This window comes from Schistocerca nitens, chromosome 4 (genome assembly GCF_023898315.1).
Source record: "Schistocerca nitens isolate TAMUIC-IGC-003100 chromosome 4, iqSchNite1.1, whole genome shotgun sequence".
Taxonomy (NCBI): domain Eukaryota; kingdom Metazoa; phylum Arthropoda; class Insecta; order Orthoptera; family Acrididae; genus Schistocerca; species Schistocerca nitens.
The window spans coordinates 200336454-200359809 of NC_064617.1; positions in this window are offsets into that span (position 1 = coordinate 200336454).

The following is a 23356-nucleotide window of genomic DNA, read 5'->3' on the forward strand; positions in this document are numbered from 1 at the left end:
CATAATGCTTCTCCAGACTTGTCACTGCATTATGAGGTTCTGCTGTATATATTATTCCACCACGTGTTGTCTTTAATTAACCTACCAACATTTCATTTGGTCATCCTTTCATCTTTCCTTGTTGTTGTTGTGGTTGTGGTGATGGTAATGGTGGTTTCGGGGCTGTCAGTTCTGAAGGCTGGTGTGATGCCCTTCTCCACTGTAGTCTGTCATGTACAAGACTCTTCATCTTTACATAATTTTTGCAATCTACAGTTGGACCTGCTTACTCTCTTCAGACCTAAGTCTTCCTGACTTCCCTCCTTTATTAAATTATATGAGTCCTCGATGCTAACCATTTCCTGCCCTTAATATAAATTTGCCGTTAATTAATTCTCTTCCTGATTCAATTCAGTATATCTTTAGCAGTTACCTGATCTATACAGTCTTCAACATCCTTCTGCAACGCCTCGAAAGCTTCGATTTTTCTCTTTTCTCTACTGTTTATCAACTCATTTCACTTCTAGATAAGCCTACAACGCCAGACAAATACATTCAGGTAACACTCCGTAATACTTAAATTTAAATTCGATGCCAGAAAATTCCTCTTTTTAAGGAACGTGTTTCTTGCTGTTGCCAGTCTACATTTTGTATCCTCTCTACTTCGGACTTAGTTATTTATTTTGCTGCCCAAGCAAGTAAACTCATCGACAACTTTTAGGGTCTAAATTCTTTATTCTTATATCTTGGAATCTAACATAAAACTTTATTGGTCCATCCATCACACAGTCTTCCAGTATTTGTCACGACCTCCTCCATACGATTTTCATTACGGTCATAATCACATTCATAGCATTCATTTTTCCACTGCCGTCCAAGCAACATTCAGTTTAGAAACGGTTATCACATCGAAAGTCTAAGTTTCACTTTCATATCTGCAATCTGTTAATACATCACGCATTGTGAGAGCTGACATTGCCAGCTGAGGGAGACAAACTACCATTATTAGTTATTAGAAATTTTAATATTTTGCCACCAAGACTAGAACATTTGTAATAAATAATACAGGAGATAGCTAAAATAATGTGAACAGTGGTAGTAATCGAATGGTTGTGTTTGACGGTCAACAACGCAAGTAAGGCATGTATCGCCCTGGACTCTGTGTGTTCAGTACGGACTAGGCATCAGTGCAAGTTGTTTACGAGTAGTGCACACTTCATATTCACATTCAGAGGCCTAGGTCGACGTGCAGTGAAAGACCTAACTTATTTCGTAAGAGGGCAGATTGTGGGGGGCCAATTAGCTGGAGCATCAGTAAGCAAGACACCGACTTATTGAATGTTTCAAAAGCAACTGTTTCAACAGTCATGACAACGTACAAAAAACATGGAATGGCATCACCGTGTAAGCGTTATATTGGGCGCAAATCAAAGCTAAATGACAGAGATCGTCTTATGCTAATACGAATTGTGTCAAAACCAGACAAAACTACGGCGGCACAGCCATCTTCGAGACCCCGTATCTATCGACACTGTCCGCCGAGAACTCCATAAAGCGAATATTCATGGACAATCTGCTGTATCTAAACCATTAGTGACGACAACGAAGACAAAGAAGAGTAAAACATGGTTTCAGGAGCACAAACCTTGACGACTGATCAGTGGAAACACGTCATATGATCCGAAGAGCCAAAGATTTCGTTATTTCCAACATCGGATCGGGTTTACGTTGGGAGAACGCCAAAATAACCCTACAATCCTGATTGCTTGATTCCAAAACTGCAGCGTCTTCCCTCGGCAGCACAGTCGCTGGATTGAACGTTATCGAACCCTCGTGAGCGGCATTGGAGCGGAGACTCCGGAGCAGATTTTCGCCTCCTTCGTCGCTACAAGAGTTAGAAGAGGTTCCGATCGAAGAGTGGTATAACATTCCACTGGAGACAAGACAGTCATTAGATGCCTCTATTCCAAGAAGAATTTCAGCTGTTTTGCCGTCAAATGGGGATCCAACCCCTTATTAGTAAACCTTTTCCAAGTATGTACAGGTGTTCACATTATTTTGCCAGCCCTTGTACGTTTGGCCGTAAGAATTCCATTTTGTGTATGCGTTTCCGAATAAATTCATCCGCATCCGTAAGAAGAAAAATGCATATTACGAATGGACAGAATTTACTCAACTTGCGTTCCTAAGAACTGGCTTCTTAACGAAGTATATTTTTTGTTTGGCCAGTAGTAATATCTGTCAGATTAGGCACTAGATTTTTAACACACCGAATAGGAGATGAAACAATATATGGAACTTATTAGTGAGGGTAAAAATGACGTATGCACGGGAAGGCATGTTGGGGCAACTACTGGTAGCTCCCGTCTGCCGAAGGGCAGATTGACATTGGGTGGCGTGAGGGGCTGCTGCCAAGTTTGAAACTACCGTTCCCGCATCCCTATACCGATCAAGCATCAGTCTTTGTTTCCTCTCGCTGTCCATATAGTGCCACCCATGTCTTACTAAGTCCGTAGCTCTTATCGCAGTTAAAATTTTGAAGTTTCTAATCTCCTCCTTTGTAGCGGAAACCCAATATGATGAGGCATGGTCCAAGACTCTCATCTTCTCAAATTGTGTTATGTGTTCGTTATCCAGGCATTGTTCAACCATGGATGCCTATGACTGCATAATAATTTATTACGTCTACGATCATTTAAATATATATACGACACTCACACCATGGTTACGGCATATAGCTGTCATCTTCGGATGTGACAAAATCCTCTACAAAGCTTCGTACAGATGTGTAATGGAAACAATTAAGCACTTCGTGACATTTGAAGTCAACTAAAATATTTCAGTGGATGTACATCATATCGTCACACGGCAAAAAGATTCGTAAGCTTTCTTTGCGTGAGCTGTCGCTTGTTCTCAGCATAATTATTGGTTACAGTGCGTCATGCTTTGGCATTGACAGGGGATAGCATAAACACTGGCACTCGAACACATAAAACGGTTCATAACAATATTTCGAATCTCTTTTTTGGGGAGTGGGGTGGTGGGGGGAGAAGGATGAAGGGGTGAAGGGGTCAATCACCGACCACAATCCACAACTTCGTTGCGTGTTTCTCATTTTGTTAGTCGACTCCCCACAGTATCGCAATGCATGCCAAACAAAAGTTAGGATTAAATTTTAATCGACCATTAGTATGAACAGTTATCCATTGACACCCGCCCATTCCAAAAGTCTCTGCAGTTAAGGAGCGTCGGAACTTTGGCTAAATTCGCAGCTCTTAGTGTGAGCAGACACTGTACACTCTACAGGGTCTTGTGGGGTATATGTGAAGATGTTGAGACTACGACAGTGATTTTCTGGCACATAGTAACACAGCGTATTGTCAATGATTAAATACTTTTGTAATGATAATTGTATATAATTTATCAATCCGTAATTCTTTTATTTGTATTTAAGTGTAAATGAAATTCACTATATTCTCTAAATATGTTGCAATGGTAACTTTTATTGTATGGAAACTGTATGTAAAGAAAATAGTTTTTATCTGTGCAAGATACTATTAAGGAGGAAATGACAGATGCAAGAAGTCAGCCGATGTTTGGACTCAGTTGTATAATAACAGAGAGGAAGGATGTGTTGATTAGTTAGTGAAATGTGTGATAATTTTAAGGACATGGTGGCAGTTTCTTGATGGTGAAAGTCAGAAGGTTTTCGTAGTGGAACGAATTGCAGTAGTGAACTGGAGAAAACAGTTTTATTATGCAGAGACACACAGAGAGCAGAATTTTCCAGAAAGATCTCATTACAACTTTGATGGAGTAAAATACTAAATTTAGAGAGGAGACGCGTTTTATTTAGGTTGCCGACAAAGAAGAGGGGATTCAAAAGGGGAAGATGCAAGAAAGAAGAATCCATGCGATAAAATTCAGGGGAGGATTGACTCGGAAGGACACAAGAATCAAGACATTGAAAGTACTACAAAGAACCAGTCAACATTACAAAACGCCAGTATGTGGTGAGTTCACTGAAACAGTATACCGAATAGCTACCAGCTTTATTTTGGTTGAGCAGAGACTGAACTGCAGTGGCAATACGTATTTTGTTGTGACAAGTGAATGCTTAGCAATCCTTCGTATTTGGAGAATCTGGGCTGGGAACGGCTATCTGTTGCAAATGGCTCTGAGCACTATGGGACTTAACATCTATGGTCATCAGTCCCCTAGAACTTAGAACTACTTGAACCTAACTAACCTAAGGACATCACACAACATACAGTCATCACGAGGCAGAGAATATCTGTTGCAAAATTAGTTGCTGTCATGACAAAAGTACCTATGATTTGAGGAGTGAAGTTCAAGTAAAACTGATGCCATAATTCTAAAACATAGCGTTGCATGGGAGAACATTGATGTGTGCATAAAGTAGTGTTTATAACTCAACTCGAGCACGTATCAGACCCACATTCTTTCTGCAATAATTTAAAGGTTTCAACCATGAGCGTCTTACAACGGAAAAGGGCATCAGAGTGTTTACTTTTCTAAATTAATCTCAGTGTCGTGCACGTTCCCTCGACTTAAATCCCATCGAGGACTTGTGAGAAGCGTTGGGAAGACGTTCTGCAGCACATCCACTTGCTCCAGCGTCCATCCAGTAATTGTCAACAAACGCTAGTGGAAGAATGGAACCCTCTACCAAACCAGCTCCTTGCTAAACTTGAGACCAGCATAAGAGCACATTGCAGACTATGCATTGCTATCCGTGATGATCACACACCCTGCTTAGAACCATGTCCTACCGTCTGCAGTGTCCATGGGTCAATCAAAAATCGCGGTGACCGCAGTGTAATGATGGTCTTTGAGTAAAACTGTCACCTATGTTCGTCTCATTGCTTCTGTCTTTCGTAGCGTGTAGTAGCCGCGCGATCTGGGGCATTTTGCCAAGGTTCGCGCGGACTCGGAGGTTCGACTCCTCTCTCGGGCATGGTTGAGAGTGTTGTCATTAGCGTAAATTAGTTTAAGTTAGATTAAGTAGTGTGTAAGCCTAGAGACCGATGGTCTCAACAGTTTGGTCCCATACGAACAAATTTCAAAATTTTTCTTTATTTCATTTACCTTCTGCATTATACATTCATCTGGGTCTGCCTTGAGCGAAATATAACTTTTCTTTTTTTTTTTATTTCCCAGACATGGTTCACTGAAGCTGCAGCATCGTCAGTGGGTTTCTTTATTATATTTCTATAAAACCGGAAAAGTGCTCTTTACTTCCTGTATACACATAATGTGGAGCTCTTAATTAGTATTTAAATATTTGGAAAAAAGCAAAGTTTTGTATAAACATCTTGTTATGACATGCTTCGATATTCCTGTATTTATATGTTTTTTTATTGCTTTGTTTCACAGTGTATCATCTACAGTCATACGTAACTCAATGTAGAATAGTTATTTACCATGAAATTTTACGTTTGGGATGTTGCCTGCCATTCACTAATCCTCCCTCTCCCTCCCTCTCTCTCTCTCTCTCTCTCTCTCTCTCTCTCTCTCGCTCTCTCTCTCCCTCTCTCCCTCTCTCTTTCGGTGTGTGTGTGTGTGTGTGTGTGTGTGTGTGTGTGTGTGTGTGTGTGTGTGTGTGTGTGTGTTGGGCCTGTTCTCAAATGAACAAAGCTCCTTTAACTCGAAGGAACGTGTATTTAAGCTGATGTAAAATTTGAGACAGTAAACTCTCATATACAGATAATCCCGTGTGTTACCTAGTTCATTTTAGGAACTGGACCACTTCATGCGAAATTTCAGAGACTTTTAGCAAGATGCTGGAGATCAACACTAAAATGGAACATGAAATTACGGCGGTGCGCAAGTACCGCTAAGGGCCACAGCATTCGGATCATTTAACTTATCCTTCGTTAATACAAAGTTAGTAATTTGGCTGCTCGGACCGGTGTGTTTTGCAAAGTGTTCCGTTACGTACTCACTGGCAGTCTGGTTCTCAAAAACGTTAGAAACTGCGAATAGAGCAAGAATGCTAGTGTATTATTTTCGGTCAGTGCTGGGTGAACCAATGTAGCTTACTATAGTAGTCATTATGAAGCAGGCGAACAATTTTAGAATGCTTCCTAATTCGAGTAGTACCGTGTTGTGTTGTGCTAACTTGCCAAGGTACTTGAAATCTAGTAAATTGAAACTGCGGGAAATTTAGTTTTCTACACGTCTAGTCACAATTTCAGACTCATCTACACTTATGTTTGCCGGACAAATAACTGGGTCCAGTGGTGTACTATCACGGTAACCTCGGTATCAGTGAATCCGGCACGTCTTTGAAATCTCGACTACCGATTGCCTCGACATCAGTGCCATGTAGTAGCACACAACTCAAACTCTACCAGAATTCTTTGTACATTCATTTAGAGAAAAAACAAAGAGCGTCTCATCTACCAAGCCGTATTAATGTATCTCTGGGCGCAGCCTGAGGCCATACAATGCGCATTTAGTGGTGTGTCTGCATACTCTCACCCAATTAGTAGGGACGATGTTGAACGTGGTAATGAAACAGAGCGGAACAAAATTACGGATGAAGTATATGCAATATTATAAAACCCGATGGCTTAGAAACAAAAGGCAAAGCAAAAAAAGAAAGCCCGAAATTGGTAGGCGAGGAAAATCGTATTCAAAAGCAATTTCCAAACGCGCAGGCGTCTGTAATGTTCCGAAATCGTTATGTCGCCGTTCCCACTAGTAAATAAGTAATCAGAAGCCTATTATTGCAGTGAAAATAGATGTATAATAAAACGGAACAGTATTTCACGTCAGAGACCGCTTTGATCTCCCGAGAGACTGATGCGGTAAACAATAGCGTCGCACTCAAAGCAGTGGCTGTAGAAATATTAATGTTCCGTAGCAGTGTTTTACTCTGGACTTTTTCAGCTATGGCTAAACTGGAGTGCCGCATGTGCGTGTGTTTGAGTTCATGATGAGTTATTGATGGTCTACGCTCGGAAGAGTCAATACTTTTGACAGCAATAGAACGCTGAAACGTACATATTGTCATTTATGTTAGAATATAGTGAGAAATAGCATTTAATCTGCGGCATATTGCTAGACAACATGCTTGGAATTTAGCAAAACATTTGCTGACAGAGTGTGTCTGATTCAGACATCGGCATGTGGTTGTATACGCGGTTTTCGGTGACCGGTTCCAGTCTTCGATTGTATCGCCAATGCAGGGGATTAGATGCTTTATGGCTATGGTATCTTACAACTCTATCTCTGTACATGTTTCTTGACTTAAACAGGTAATATCATATACTTGATTTGTAAATAAAACCGCCTTTTCTTGCTGCTACTTAATTTATTTTTCCCAGACGCGTTTCGTCTTTTTCTTATTCTAAGGCATCATCAATGGGATCTATAAAGATATAGTTTTGTTATTTTTAGATTACCGAAAAGTTCATATCGCGATTTTTGTATGTAAAAATTTAATTACGTATGATCTGCTGATCTGTGTTTCCTCTTATTTGGTCTGGGGGTCGCACTACCATTTTATTACCGACATATAAGCACTACTTTAAGTTCTGACTGTTTTCACACTGTCCACAATGTTCCTCCTTTTTTGTGATGTACTACTGTTCCTATTACACTAGATATAACTATTTATTCGGACACCGCTTTTAACAACGTAAATATTGCAACTCCATTACGTGTTTCCTCCTCTTTCGTGTGTTTACCTACTTTGTTACCAACCTAACAAATTATATGTTCAAAGCCAACTTCTATTCATGATGTTAATATCGTGTGTGTGTATGAGAGGGAGAGAGAGAGAGAGAGAGAGAGAGAGAGAGAGAGAGAGAGCTGAAGAGAGTTTTAGCTGTGTGTGTGTGTTGGGGGGAGGGGGATTGGTGGTTTGAATTGCATGGTGTTGAATACGAGTATACTAGCTGTTAGCGACTGGTTGAAAGCTTTGTTGATAGCTGGTTTGATATTTCGTTTAAGTGTTTTGTGGAGGAGCTATGGGTAAGTGAGCGTAAAGATGTTGGGTGGTATTATTATTATATTGCACGGTATTATTATGTTAATTCTCTTTGGGAGCGTTATTCTATTATTTTATCTATCAGAGGTGTGTGTACTTGATCATTCAACAGGATTTTCCTTTCTGCTTTCGTTCTCTGTGTGTTGTAATTTTCTTGCAGGGTTAGGAGGTGTTTCTTCTCGTTGATTCTAATTATTTTCATGTCTTCTTCTCTACTGGTTGGTTTGTGGTTATGTTTTCTTAGGTGTTCTGCAAATGTGGAATGGATGCTCTCATGATTTCTTTGTATCTGACATAAAATGCTTTACCTGTTTGTCCTATGTATCTGCCTTCACAAGTGTTACATTGTAGTTGATAAATACCTGATTTCTGGCATATGTCTCAATTTTTTTCAGTTTTCGGGGAAATTTTTGTATAGAATTGTTGTTGTGTATGCTATTTTTACTCCCTGTCTTTTGAAAATGTTGGTAATTTTTGGGTGAGTTTGTGTTTGTGTATAATTGTGTACCATCTTGTGTTTTCTTTCATCTTTTTCTGATTATCCTGTCTTATTGTTATGGGACTGCGCGTTGCGTTTGGTTCTGTTGTGTTGTTCTGTGGTTTGGTGTTTTCTGCTTTTATTTTACTTTTAATTTTGTTGTTTAGCTTTGTGACTAAGTTGCTATAGTAACCATATTTTGCGCTATCTTCAGTATTATGTCCAGTTCTTTTTGGTAGCTGTCTTTGGTGAGTGGCACTGTGTTGACTCTATGGAACAGGTGTCAAAGTGGTGCTGGCTTTTGTGAGTGTGGATTGTTCGAGGATTGTAGAATGATAATGTCTGTTGCTGTGGGTTTACGGTAAATTTCAAACAGATGCTTATTGTTTTGTTTTTTGATTGTTATATCCGGAAAGTTGACTTGGTTATTCTGTTCTCTTTCAACTGTGAATTTTGTATTTTTATGTATCTTGTTGATGTCAGTATGTAGTTTTTCAATTTTTGTTTGTGGTTCACCTATTAAGCAAAGGATGTCATCCATATATCTGAACCTATATACGTTGAATTCTTTTGCTACTATTTTTGTGAAAATGATCTGTTCAATATGGTTTGAAAAAGTATTTTCAATTAACTCCCTTATGAAGAGATTAAGGTGTTACACGCATTAATAAAGCTCAATACAGAAGAAAATTACTTACAATTCAATAATGAATTTTATCCATACGAAGTTGGATTACCAACGGGGTCCCCAGTATCAGAAGCCTCAGCAAATATTTTTGTAAACCAATTATTAAGTGGATCGTGTTATAATGTTACATTCAACAGAAAGTACAGCTGTAGAAGAACAGTTCATATTCCATGAAACAATTTCTTTCATTCCACCAACTGGTGATGAAAAAACTGAAATTCACTTTATTTTGAATTATTACTTTGTTACTCCCCCTCAAAGATATCAGATCACAATAAAGGCTCTATTATTTTCGTACACAGCTACTTTATATACGCAAAATCATTCTAAATTTTCGCTTGAATTTGCATAAATGTTGTAACCAATTAATATTTCAGAAGAAAGACGCGTTAGTAATGTTACTAATATATTTAAACACCTCATGTGACTACTAATAAAATCTCGAAATTTTGATGCCAATCTGAGTTACTTGCAAATATAATTTATTTTTTACGCCTTGAAGTAAAGCTATAATCATCATCAGCAGATGAAAACATGGAAATATAAACGATCGTCGACTACTGTCTCATATTCACCAAACAGATGTCAAGTGATGTCCATCCCAACCGGTTAGTTGCGATCCATCAGGAGAGGTGCGGTTAAAATATGCACATGAACGTCAGGAAAAATGTTCCACCCACACGCCGACAGAATCACTTAATACCTTCATCTATATTCAGGAAACACAAAAATAAATCCACTTAACTAGCTCCACAATTGGCGCCCGTTAACCAAAAAAATGATTGAGCTACACGGCAATTGCTTGCACTGCAAGTCAGTAAAATTGCACCTGAAGCACTCATGAATAATGTAATTGAGATCCGATAGAAAATATTTTAAGTGTAAAATCAGACTGCAGAACACCAGCGCAAGAATCGCGAGAAGTTATATGTTCCAGGGAAACCCAGCCAGCGAAATTATTAGAATATTACGTAATGTAGGGCAGCACTATATTGAAAAACGTATGACTGTAAAAGCCTTCACATTACTGTTAAGTTACAGTACGAGAGCATATGATCTTAAAAAATAAAAGGTCGTTCTGCAATTCCTTAACATATTTCGTCTATTTCGAAACAAAATAACGGTATGTAGTACGAGGGTGAGTCAAATGAAAACTTTTAAAATTTTTTTAAAACATCATTTACTGAGTAAATGTGGTACAAAGCTATATCACTTTTCAACATAATCTCCCCCACGCTCAATGCAAGTCCACCAGCGCTTACAAAGTGCATAAATTCCTTTAGAAAAAAATTCTTTTGGTAGTCCGCGCAAGCACTCATGCACCGCGTGGCGTACCTCTTCATCTTGAGCGGAACTTCTTTCCTCCCATTGCATCTTTGAGTGGTCCAAACAAATGGAAATTACTTGGGGAAAGATCTGGTGAGTATGGTGGATGAGGAAGACACTCAAAATACAGGTCTGTGATTTTTGCAACTGTTGTACGGGCAGTGTGGGGCATTGCATTGGCATGTTGCAGAAGGACACCTCTGACAGCAATCCAAGTCGCTTTGATTTGATTGCAGGTCGCAGATGATTTTTTAGGAGATCTGTGTATGATGCACTGGTGACAGTGGTTCCTCTAGGCATGTAATGCTCCAAAATGACGCCTTTTTCGTACCAAAAGAGAGTCAGTCTAACCTTCACTGTTGATCGTTGTGTTCGAAACTTCTTTGGTTTTGGTGATGAGGAATGGCGCCATTCCTTGCTCGCTCTCTTCGTTTCCGGTTGTTGGAAGAGAACCCAGGTTTCTTCCCCAGTAATGATTTTTGAAAGGAAGCCATCACCTTCTCGTTCAAAGCATCGAAGAAGTTCTTCACAAGTATCAACACGTCGTCTCTCATTTCAGGAGTCAGCTGCTGTGGCACCAATCTTGCGGACACTTTGTGAAACTGGATTACATCATGCACAATGTGGTGTGCTGACCCATGACTAATCTGTAAACATGCTGCAATGTAATTCAGTGTCACTCGGCGGTTTTCCTTCACTGTGGCTTCAACTGCTACTCTGTTCTGTGGAGTCACAACTCGTTGTGCCTGACCTGGACGAGGAGCATCTTCCACTGAAGTCACACCACTTGCGAACTTCCTACTCCATGTAGACTTGCTGCTGTGACAAACATGCATCACCGTACTGAACCTTCATTCTTCGATGAATTTCAAAAGGCTTTACACCTTCACTACGCAAAAACCGGATAACAGAACGCAGCCGCCTTTATACTGATACTGCGACGGTATGTATGCATCTGCACTATGCTGCCAACTACAGGCCATTCTGCACGCTGTTTGTAGCACGCTTATCAACTTACAGGATAACGGAGCGGAATTTCGTTTTGTTATTACAATTTTAAGGTTTTCATTTGACTCACACTGCACAAATTGTTTACTTACCAGCAGGCAAATACGGAAAAACACGTTATTGAAGACCATGATTTTGTTGTAGAGGTTTATGATAAGGTGAGAATTAAGAGATGGGAAATATTTTAAAATGCATTTTATTGTATAGTCAGAGCGTAACTATGTTCAATTTTGATTTGAAGCACTCGATGGTGTGGTGCTACCGCAGAGATCTGTTTTTGACGGGTAGACGGGTAGTTAATTATCCGTCGTGAGTATGTTCTGGAGTACGCATTCAGAAGAGGAAAGAATAAAAATTTGCTCCAAAATGAGGCAGACAGTAAATGCGCAAATGAGAGCGAGAGATGAGCAGTGGGTAAAAAATTACTGCCTGCTCAACAACTACCTGCCGGATTACGCGTCGATGGAAAACACCGGATGAAGTGCATTAATCTACGTCACTAATAAAGTACGAGCACACACATCCGCGTGCTGCGAGTCCACATCCCTTCACGTAAATAGAGCAGTGAAACTACTATTTAATAGCGAGAGAGTCACTTCGTTACACATACTTATACATCTACGTGACGTTTACCTTTTTATGGTAATTAATAAATGTACAGCACCTCGATAATTATGCTTACATTACAGCTTTAATTACTGAAGGCATGAGGTACTACAATTATCTGAACTCATGTTCAAGCAGTTTAGTAAAACAAATGCACTACTGGCCATTAAAATTGCTACACCAAGTAGAAATGCAGATTATAGACGGGTATTCATTGGACAAATATATTATACTAGAACTTACATAAGATTATATTATCACGAAATTTGGGTGCATAGATCCTGAGAAATCAGTACCCAGAACAACCACTTCTGGCCGTAATAGCGGCCTTGATACGCCTGGGCATTGAGACAGAGCTTCGATGGCGTGTACAGGTACAGCTGCCCATGCAGCTTCAACACGATATCATAGTTCATCAAGAGTAGTGACTGGCGTATTGTGAAGAGCCAGTTGCTCCGCCACCATTACTAGACATTTTCAATTGGTGAGAGATCTGGAGAATGTGCTGGCCAAAGCAGCAGTCGAACACTTGGTATCCAGAAAGGCCTGTACAGGATCTGCAACATGCGGTCGTGCATTATCCTGCTGAAATGTAGGGTTTCGCAGGGATCGAGGGCAGAGTCATGGGTCGTAACACATCTGACATGTAACGTCCACTGTTCAAATTGCCGTCAGTGCGAACAAGAGGTGACCGAGAAGTGTAACCAATGGCACCCTATACCATCACGCTGCGTGACACGAAAGTATGGCGATGACGAATACACGCTTTCAATGTGCGTTCACCGCGATGTCGCCAACCACGGATGCGATAATCATGGTGCTGTAAACGGAACCTGGATTCATCCGAAAAAATGACGTTTTGCCATTCGTGCACCCAGGTTCGTCGTTGAGTACACCATCGCAGGCGCTCCTGTCTGTGATGCAGCGTCAAGGGTAACCGCAGCCATGGTCTCCGAACTGATAGTCCACGCTGCTGTAAACCTCGTCGAACTGTTCGTGCAGATGGTTATTGTCTTGCAAACGTCCCCATCTGTTGACACAGGGATCGAGACGAGGCTGCACGATCCGTTACAGCCATGCGAATAAGATGCCTGTCATCTCGACTGCTAGTGATACGAGGCCGTTCGGATCCAGTACGTCGTTCCGTATTACCCTCCTTAATCCACCGATTCCATCTTCTGCTAACAGTCATTGGATCTCGACCAACGCGAGCAGCAATGTCGCGATACGATAAACCACAATGGTGATAGGCTATAATCCGACTTTTATCAAAGTCGGAAACGTGATGGTACGCATTTCTCCTCCTGACACGAGGTATCACAACAACGTTTCACCAGGCAACGCCGGTCTATGTATGAGAAATCGGTTGGAAACTTTCCTCATGTCAGCAACTTGTAGGTGTCGCCACTGGCGCCAACCTTGTGTGAATGCTCTGTAAAGCTAATCATTTGCATATCCCGGCATCTTCTTACTGTAGGTTTAATTTCGCGTCTGTAGGACATCATCTCCGTGGTGTAGCAATTTGAATGGCCAGTAGTGTACATTTATACCCACATGTAAAGCGTTGATGTATGTTATTATGGCATACAGTAAATTTGACTGTCGACTCTCATTAATGTGGTCACCTGGGAAAAGACTGAATAATCACCTTTGGCAGCGTGAAGTACTCCGATACGTGCACGAAGAGAAGTCAGTGAGTTACTGGAAGGTACTAGCAGGGATGTGGAGCCATGTCGACTCCAGTGCTGTGGATAGCGGCAGTGGGTTTCTCGGTTGAGGATCCATGGCTCGAACAATGGTCCCAAGGACGCTTGATGGGTTTAAGTCCGAAAGTGGCCAATGGAGTACCGCAAACACATGCTGGTACTCTTCGAGGCACTCATGTACGCTGCGAGCTGTGTGACATGCATTATCCCGCTAGTGGAGGCCATCGTGCAAACGGAAAACATGTAGGAGTGATCAATGTCCCCAAGGTTAAACGCATACCTATGTTGATCCATTGTGCCTTCCAGAATGAGTGGATCACCCAGGGGATGCCATGGAAACATTCACCAGACCACATCGTTCCCCCCCACTGGCGTGGCTCGGACAGTTCACGCCTTACAAGTTATCGGTGATTTGTCCGTTGGACTCTAAAATGTAATTCATCTGAAAAGGCCACCTCTCGCCACTTGGTAGACGTCTAGTTGCGGCATTGGTATGCAAATTCCAGCCTTCGTCGATGATGAACAGCAGGCAGCATGGGTTTATGATCCAGGCGCCTCCTGCTGAATACCATAGGCAGCAATGTTCGCTGAAGGGGTCGTTGAGAAGACACCGTTGGGCTCCGAAGTCGTCGGCATTCGTTTCATTTATGGCCCGTGGAGCACAACATTTGCTTCGGTGGTGATTTGGGTAGTGCCACTTTACCATGCACGATATACACTGAAGAGCCAAAGAAACTGGTACACCTGCCTAACATCGCATATGGCCCCTGCGACCACACAGAAGTGCCGCAACACGACGTGGCATGGACTCAACTAATGTGTGAATTAGTGCTGGAAGGAACTGACACCTTGAATCCTGCAGGGCTGTCCATTAATCGGCAAGTGTACAGGGGGTGGAGATGTCTTCTGAACAGCACGTTGCAAGGCATCCCAAATATATTCAATAATATTCATGTCTGGGAACTCTGATGGTCATCGAAGGTGTTTAAACAAAGAAGGGTGTTCCTCGAGCCATTGTGTAGCAATTCTGGACGTGTGGGGTGTATCATTGTCCTGCTGGAATTGCCCAAGTCCGTCGGAATGCACAATGGACACGAACGGATGCAGGTGATCAGACGGTTTGCTTACGAACGTATCACCTGTCAGAGTCGTATCTAGACGTATCATGGGTCCCATATCACTCCACCTGCACACAGCCCACACTATTACATAGGCTCCACCATACTGAACAGTTCTCTACTGATGTGCAGGATCCATGGATTCATTAAGTTGTCTCCATGCCCGTACACGTTCATCCGCTCGATACAATTTGAAAGGAGCCACGACATGCCAGGTAGCATGCTTCCAGTTATCAAGAGTCCAATATCGTTGTTGATGGGCCCAGGCGAGGCGTAAAGCTTTGTGTCGTGCAGTCATCAACGGTACACGAGTGGGCCTTCGTCTCCGAAAGCCCATATCGATGATGTTTCGATGAATGATTCGCACGCTGACACTTGTTGTTGGCTTAGCGCTGATATCTGCAGCAATTTGAGGAGGGTCGCACTTCTGTCACATTGAACGATTCCCTTCAGTTGTCGTTGGTCCCGTTCTTGCTGGATCTTTTCCCGGCCACAGCGATGCCGTAGATTTGATGTTTTACCAGAGTCCTGATATTCACTCGTGAAGTGGTCGTACGGGAAAATCCCCACTTCATCGCTACCTCGGAGATGCTGCGTCCCATCACTCGTGCGTCGACTACAACACCACGTTCAATCTCATTTACATCTGCCGTTGTAGCAGCAGTAACTGATCTAACAATTGCGCCAGACATTTGTCGTCTTAAACACGCGTTGCCGACCGCAGCGCCGTTTCCTGCCTGTTTACATGTTTCTGTGTAGGAATGCGCATGCCTGTACTAGTTTCTTTGGTGCTCTAGTGTATTTTAACCACGGCGGTTCGCGAGCAAACTTAGCCGTTTCGGAAATACTTCGATCTTTGACCCAAAACCCAATGATCACGACCTTATGGACGTCAGAAAAATTGCTCTTTTTCCGTATTACGACAATAACACTGCTGTGTCCCGCGTTCCCACGACACACTTTGTATGTCCTCCACTGCTAGTGTTGCCTCATACCGTCTGTGAGCGGCCATTGCACGTCGACGTCGAACACAAGCGGTGGTCTCATTAATGTGACTGTAGCGTGTAACAGCGAGCGAGAAATACTTCATTGGACAGCCATAGATTAATGGCACCGTATGATAAAAACTGCTCAATTTCTCTTCCTCACTGCGGAATAATATGACTGTTGTATGTACCTAAAGCACCCTACTTATGTCCAAAGAGACATATGACCGAGAAATATTTAGGATGCAATCATAATCGTGAAGGACTTGAACAGAAATATCTCGTTCCGATATATACTTCCTTATAAACATGCAGCTGCGGAAAGTAGAGCCTGTAGTTAACAATAATCGTTTCCTTACAAGATCACATACCAAGAGAAATCGACCAATGCCCAAATAAATATACAGCATAGCAATGCACTGTATTCACACATATTACTTTTAGCTTCAGAGTTTGAGCTATCTCACAAAACGTGTTGTCTGTCGGAGTTCCATAAATCATCCACATAAAACAAAAATATAGACTTCCAATCAAGTACAGCAACAAGCAAGCCATGGAAGTGATAGAGCAGAGTCGTCTACTTCTATCTCGTGAGAGGACTCACAGAACGGAGCAGCAAGAAGTCTCAGGTGGCTTTGGACACAATTTAAAGAAATTATGCTGATAAGTAAAAAGTGCTGGTCCACGTTGTGGAACGTAATATAAGGGCGATTCAGTATGGCGTGGATTCGGTAATTCCTTTCTACGTTTTCGCAAGGATATGACACTGTCGAGGCTCACTTCACGCAATTGTCATAAGCTACGCCAGGTAGATACCGGCGCGGATGTGCGCCCGTTAATATCAGAGATGTGTTTTTTTCGGATTCATATCCCTCGAATTAAGTGGTCAAGACCTAACATGTGCCCATTATGATTCTCCTGTAACCACTGTAGCATGATTCGGGCTACGTCTCACGCATAGTTCTCCTGCTGAAAAATGCTATCCCCATCGGGGAAAATACATTACTGGCCATTAAAATTGCTACACCAACAAGAAATGCAGATGATACACGGGTATTCATTGGACAAACATATTATACTAGAACTGACATGTGATTACATTTTCACGCGCCGGTCGTAGTGGCCGCGCGGTTCTAGGCGCTACAGTCTGGAACCACGCGACCGCTACGGTCGCAGGTTCGAATCCTGCCTCGGGCATGGATGTGTGTGATGTTCTTAGGTTAGTTAGGTTTAAGTAGTTCTAAGTTCTAGGGGACTGATGACCACAGCAGTTAAGTCCCATAGTGCTCAGAGCCATTTGAACCATTTTTCACGCAGTTTGGGTGCATAGATCCTGAGAAATCAGTACCAAGAACAACCACCGCTGGCCGTAATAACGGCCTTGATACGCCTGGGCATTGAGTCAAACAGAGAGTGGATGGCGTGTACAGGTACAGCTGCCCATGCAGCTTCAATACGATACCACAGTTGATCAAGAGTAGTGACTGGCGTATTGTGAAGAGCCAGTTGCTCGGCCACCATTCACCAGACGTTTTCAGTTGGTGAGAGATCTGGAGAATGTGCTGCCCAGGCCAGCAGTCGAAAATTTGCTGTATCCAGAAAGACGCGTACAGGACTTGCAGCATGTGGTCGTGCATTATCCTGCTGAAATGTAGGGTTTAGCAGGGATCGAATAAAGGGTAGAGCCACGGGTCGTAACACATCTGAAATGTAACGTCCACTGTTCAAAGTGCCGTCAGTGCGAACAAGAAATGACCGAGACGTGTAACCAATGGCACCCCATACCATCACGCCTAGTGACACGAAAGTATGGCGATGACGAATACACGCTTCCTATGTGCGTTCACCGCGATGTCGCCAAACACGGATTCGACCATCATGGTGCTGTAAACAGAACCTGGATTCATCCGAAAAAATGACGTTTTGCCATTCGTGCACCCAGGTTCGTCGTTGAGTACACCATCGCAAGCGCTCCTGTCTGTGATGCAGCGTCAAGGGTAACCGCAGCCATGGTCTCCGAACTGATAGTCCATGCTGCTGCAAACCTCGTACAACTGTTCGTGCAGATGGTTATTGTCTTGCAAACGTCCCCATCCGTTGACTCAGGGATCGAGACGTGGCTGCACGATCCGTTACAGCCATGCGGATAAGATGCCTGTCATCTCGACTGCTAGTGATACGAGGCCGTTGGCATCCAGCACGGCGTTCCGTATTACCCTCCTGAAACCACTGATTACATATTCTGCTAACAGTCATTGGATCTCGACCAACGCGTGCAGCAATGTCGCGATACGGTAAACTGCAATCGCGATAGGCTACAATTCGACCTTTATCAAAGTCGGAAACGCGATGGTACGTATTTCTCCTTCTTACACGAGACATCACAACAACGTTTCACGAGGCAACGTCGGTCAACTGCTGTTTGTGTATGAGAAATCTGGCTGGCCGGTGTGGCCGAGCGGTTCTAGGCGCTTCAGTCTGGAACCGCGCGACCGCTACGATCGCAGGTACGATCCTGCCTCGGGCATGGATGTGTGTGATGTCCTTAGGTTAGTTAGGTTTAAGATCTAGGGGGCTGATGACCTCAGATGATAAGTCCCATAGTGCTCAGAGCCATTTTTGAGGAATCGGTTCGAAACTTTCCTCATGTCAGCACGTTGTAGGTGTCGCCACCGGCGCCAACCTTGTGTGAATGCTCTGAAAAGCTAATCATTTGCATATCACGTCATCTTCTTTCTGTCGGTTTAATTTCGCGTCTATAGCACCTCATCTTCGTGGTATAGCAATTTTAATGGCCAGTAGTGTATCAAGCACGAAGGGACGCAGATTTTTGGCAACAATGTTAACGTAGTCCACGGCCGTCATCGTGATTTCGATTACTATGCGGTGCGTGTTTCGTGTAACCGTTCGCCTGAATGACAGCGTATCCGCACAGGACCACCGATCCAGTGTGACAAGAAAAATGATTCATTCGATTATATGAGACGTTCTCATTGTCTCACTGTCAGTCTCGTTGATCCAGACCCCACCGCAGTCGTGAATAGCTCTGTCGTTGGGTCAACATGGGATCCACATGTTCTGCAATGTAACTGAACAATGTACTCTGAGACACTTGTGCGTGAACCTGTATTGTACTCTGTCGTAACATCAGAAACAGATCGCCGATTATCCTGCTTTACAGAGACAGGAAGTCTCCGACCTGCACGTTCCCTGATGACGTGTGGACTTTACAACAGTTTGTCTCCTACTTGTAGCTTTACCGTCCTTCAGCCACTTTCTATATAATCTCACGGCAGTAATAAGCGAACAGTCGACCACATTTGTTGCTTCAAAAATGCAATAACAGTCTGCCCTTTGTCAGAGTCACTTATGTCAGTGGAGTTCGTCACTTGAGGCCCATATGGTCGCGAGAATAATTCACCATATGTCTCTACTCCGCTTACGTACAGGGTGATCGAAAAGTCCACTAACATTTGAAAACGCACAATTCACGGAATAACGTAAGTAGAGAAGTGAAACATGACAGACACACTTGAAATCACATTGGGTTTTATTGAAATCAAACATGAGTGCAAAAATCGGCCAACAGACAGCGCTGGACAGCAACACGACAGTGACGTCGCATGAGAGTGCGAGATACGCCGTGTTACAGAATCGCCTCATCACTAGCATGGCTGATAAAGACCAGTTGGAAAGTACGACTCTTTTTGCAGGATGGCTCTCCACCCCATATTGCTGCACATGTGAAAGATCTCTTCCGCTCATCGTTTGGTGAGGATCGCGCGCTGAGCCGTCACTTCCATCATGTTTGGTCTTCCAGAACCCTACATCTCAATTCATCTGATTATTGGTTCTGGCGGTATAAGTCTACCACGAACATCCGACCTCGTTAGCGATGCTAAAAGACAACATCCGACGTCATATCTACTGATATACTGTTCACAAATTTGGCCCTCGACTGCCGGACGCTGTGGTCGAGCGGTTCAAGGCTCCAGAACCCCGCTGCTGCTACGGTCGCAGGTTCGAATCCTGCCTTTGGCATAGATGTGTGTAATGTGGATAGGTTAGTTAGGTTTAAGTTGTTCTAAGTCTAGGGGACTGATGACCTCAGATGTTAAGTCCCATAGTGCTCAGAGCCATTTGGACCATTTGATTTGCCCCTCTACTACATGTATTGTTGATGAATGACTACAGACATGGTAAGCATTTGTTATAAAGAACATCGTCTTTGCTGAAGATAAATTGATGCGCTATTTATTGTTTTGGTATAGTACGAAGCGCCTTACCTGATCATTCTGCGCAGCTTTTTTGTTTCAATAAAATCCCACGTCATTGCAAGCATGTGTATCTACCTCTTTACCGACATCATTCCGTGAAGTATTGAATTTTCAAATGTTAACGGACTTTTGGGTTATCCTCTATATACTTTTCCTACCACGTCACGTGGTGCAACTGCACCAGAATGGTTTCTCCTTGTGGTGTACAGTGGACATGATTTTTTCGGCTAATCAGTGAATGGTATACACGACATCCATTTTAAGGTACTGATTATGTAACAACTGGAATTAAAAGCACAAGCAAAATAGTAGTTTTATTACCACGGTAAGAGATTTTTAGTCTTTTTAATCATGCACATCGGTATCGTGGATGGTATTCTAGTAGGTTTTGGTTGGAGACCCGCCCACTCTGTAAAGTAGTATGTGTGGTATCGTCCGAAGATCGCGGTGCCACTCCGAATTTGGTGACACGCATCGATATGACAGATGTTATCGGTGTCTCGCTGCAGTCCGCAGCGACGAACGGGAGGCACTCCTGAAGGCACATCCTCTCTCTCAGCACCAAAGCGTCATCGCACAGAAGTTGATACAGATCCGAGCATGGACTCGCTCTGCCACAGTTCGTGATCTCAGCTGCAACAGTCATCATCATCATCTAGTTAGGACATCAGTGCTATTCAAGTCTCAATTGGAACTGTATTTTAGTAAATGTTGAATATCGCGCGTTTGCGCTCATGTGACGTGCACAGTTACACTGCTGGAACATAATATCGGTGTCGGGGAGGACATCGTGCACGAAGGATGAAGGTGATCCGCAATAACGTTCCCATAATTCGCAGTTGTCATACTGCCTTCGATTTCTATCACAGGTCCCATGGAAGCTCAAGTGAATTTCCTCCATAACACAATTCTGACCGCACAGGCCTTCATCCTTGGCGCTGTAAATATTCCGAGCAGTACGACCGCTGATTTAGTGTAACACAAAATAAACGGTCGTATTGCTCGAAAATTAAGTACATCGCTCGCATTTAGCCAGGAGAAGCCACAATAAACTACACGTTTTGTACCACAGATATGAGATCGGAAGACAATAAAAAGAAACCTTCAGATATTTTCTTCCACTCGCGGGCAACCTACCGAAGCGCAGATAGCTAAATCGATTTCCGTTAAATCGTCTCCATTGTTTTCCGCTTGAGTTATCATACAATGTCACTCCACCTGGACATCAATCACCATTAAACTTAGATACGTCGCGCGCGACGGGCCTCATCAATTTCAGGGTGTCTCGTCACCGGCTCCTGCTAACACGTGCCGGCGAAGTTCAGTGATAACACCAAAGGCTTCACGTAGGTGGGTAACCTACTCTTATAATCTCATTACTGTGATGGAACTGACTCAGACTGTCGTATTTGATGTATGGCCTAGTGAAAGTGGTTAATGAGATACCCCTCCACATGCTCAGTGTCTCTTGTAATTTATATAGAAACCTAGGTTTTGCGCGAGTACACCAGTACAAAAGTTGCACTACTACCCATTAAAATTGCTACATCACGAAGATGACATGCTGCAGACGCTAAATTTAACCGACAATAAGAAGATGCTGTGATATGCAAATGATTAGCTTTTCAGAGCATTCACACAAGGGTGGCGCCGGTGGCGACTTCTACAACGTACTGACATGAGGAAAGTTTCCAACCGATTTCTCAAACACAAAGAGCAGTTGACTGGCGTTGCCTGGTGAAATGTTTATGTGATGCCTCGTGTAGGGAGGAGAAATGCGTACCATCATGTTTCCGACATTGATAAAGGTCGGATTGTAGCCTATCGCGATTGCGGTTTATCGTATCGCAACATTGTTGCTCTTGTTGGTCGAGATCCAATGACTGTTAGCAAAATATGGAATCGTTGGGATCATGAGAGTAATACCGAACGCCGTGCTGGATCGCAACGGCATCGTATCACTAGCAGTCGTGATGAAAGGCATCTTATCTGGCTCTAACGGATCGTGCAGCCACGTCTCGATCCCTGAGTCAACAGACGGGGACGTTTGCAAGACAACAACCATCAGCACGAACAGTTCGACGACGTTTGCAGCAGCATGGATCATCACTCGGAGACCATGTCTGCGGTTATCCTTGACGCTGCATCAAAAACAGGACCGCCTGCGATGCTGTACTCAGCGACGAACCTGGGTGCACGAGTTGCAAAACGTCATTTCTTCGAATGAATCCAGGTTCTGTTTACAGCATCATGATGGTCGCATCCGTGTTAGGCGACATCGTGGTGAACGCACATCGGAAGCGTGTATTCGTCATCGCCATACTGGCGTATCACCCGGCGTGATGGTATGGGGTGCCATTGGTTACACGTCTCGGTCACCTCTTGTTCGCATTGACGGCACTTTGAACAGTGGACGTTACATTTCATATGTGTGACGACCCGTGCTCTACCCTTCATTCGATCCCTGCGAAACCCTACATTTCAGCAGGATAATGTACGACCGCATGTTGCAGGTCCTGTACGGGCCTTTCTGGATACAGAAAATGTTCGACTGCTGCCCTGGCCAGCACATTTTCCAGATTTCTCACCAATTGAAAATGTCTGGTCAATGGTGGCCCAGCAACTGGCTCCTCACAATACGCCAGTCACTACTCTTGTTGAACTGTAGTATTGTGTTGAAGCTCCATGGGCAGCTGTACACGCCATCCAATCTCTGTTTGACTCAATGCCCAGGCGTATCAAGGCCGTTATTACGGCCAGAGGTGGTTGTTCTGGGTACTGATTTCTCAGGATCTATGCACCCAAGTTGCTTGAAAATGTAATCACATGTCAGTTCTAGTATAATTATATATATTTGTCGAATGAATACCCGTTCACCATCTACATTTCTTCTTGGTGTAGGAATCTTAATGGCCAGTAGTGTAATTTGGAAGCATGTACGAGAATTATATCCAAACCTGGATATCCTGATCGTCACCAGAAGAGGGTCAGAAATTTAGGTCGTCCTAACAAACCTTCAGGACCGACTAAAATCTTTCAGTGATTACCTATCGTTATTTGATTACGTTACACTAGATACTGCTCGAATTGCTGTAGAGAAATCATTTAATTTGTTTTATTTGTATGATGCTATACAGTGGACAACATCACTGGTTGTGTGGTAGTAC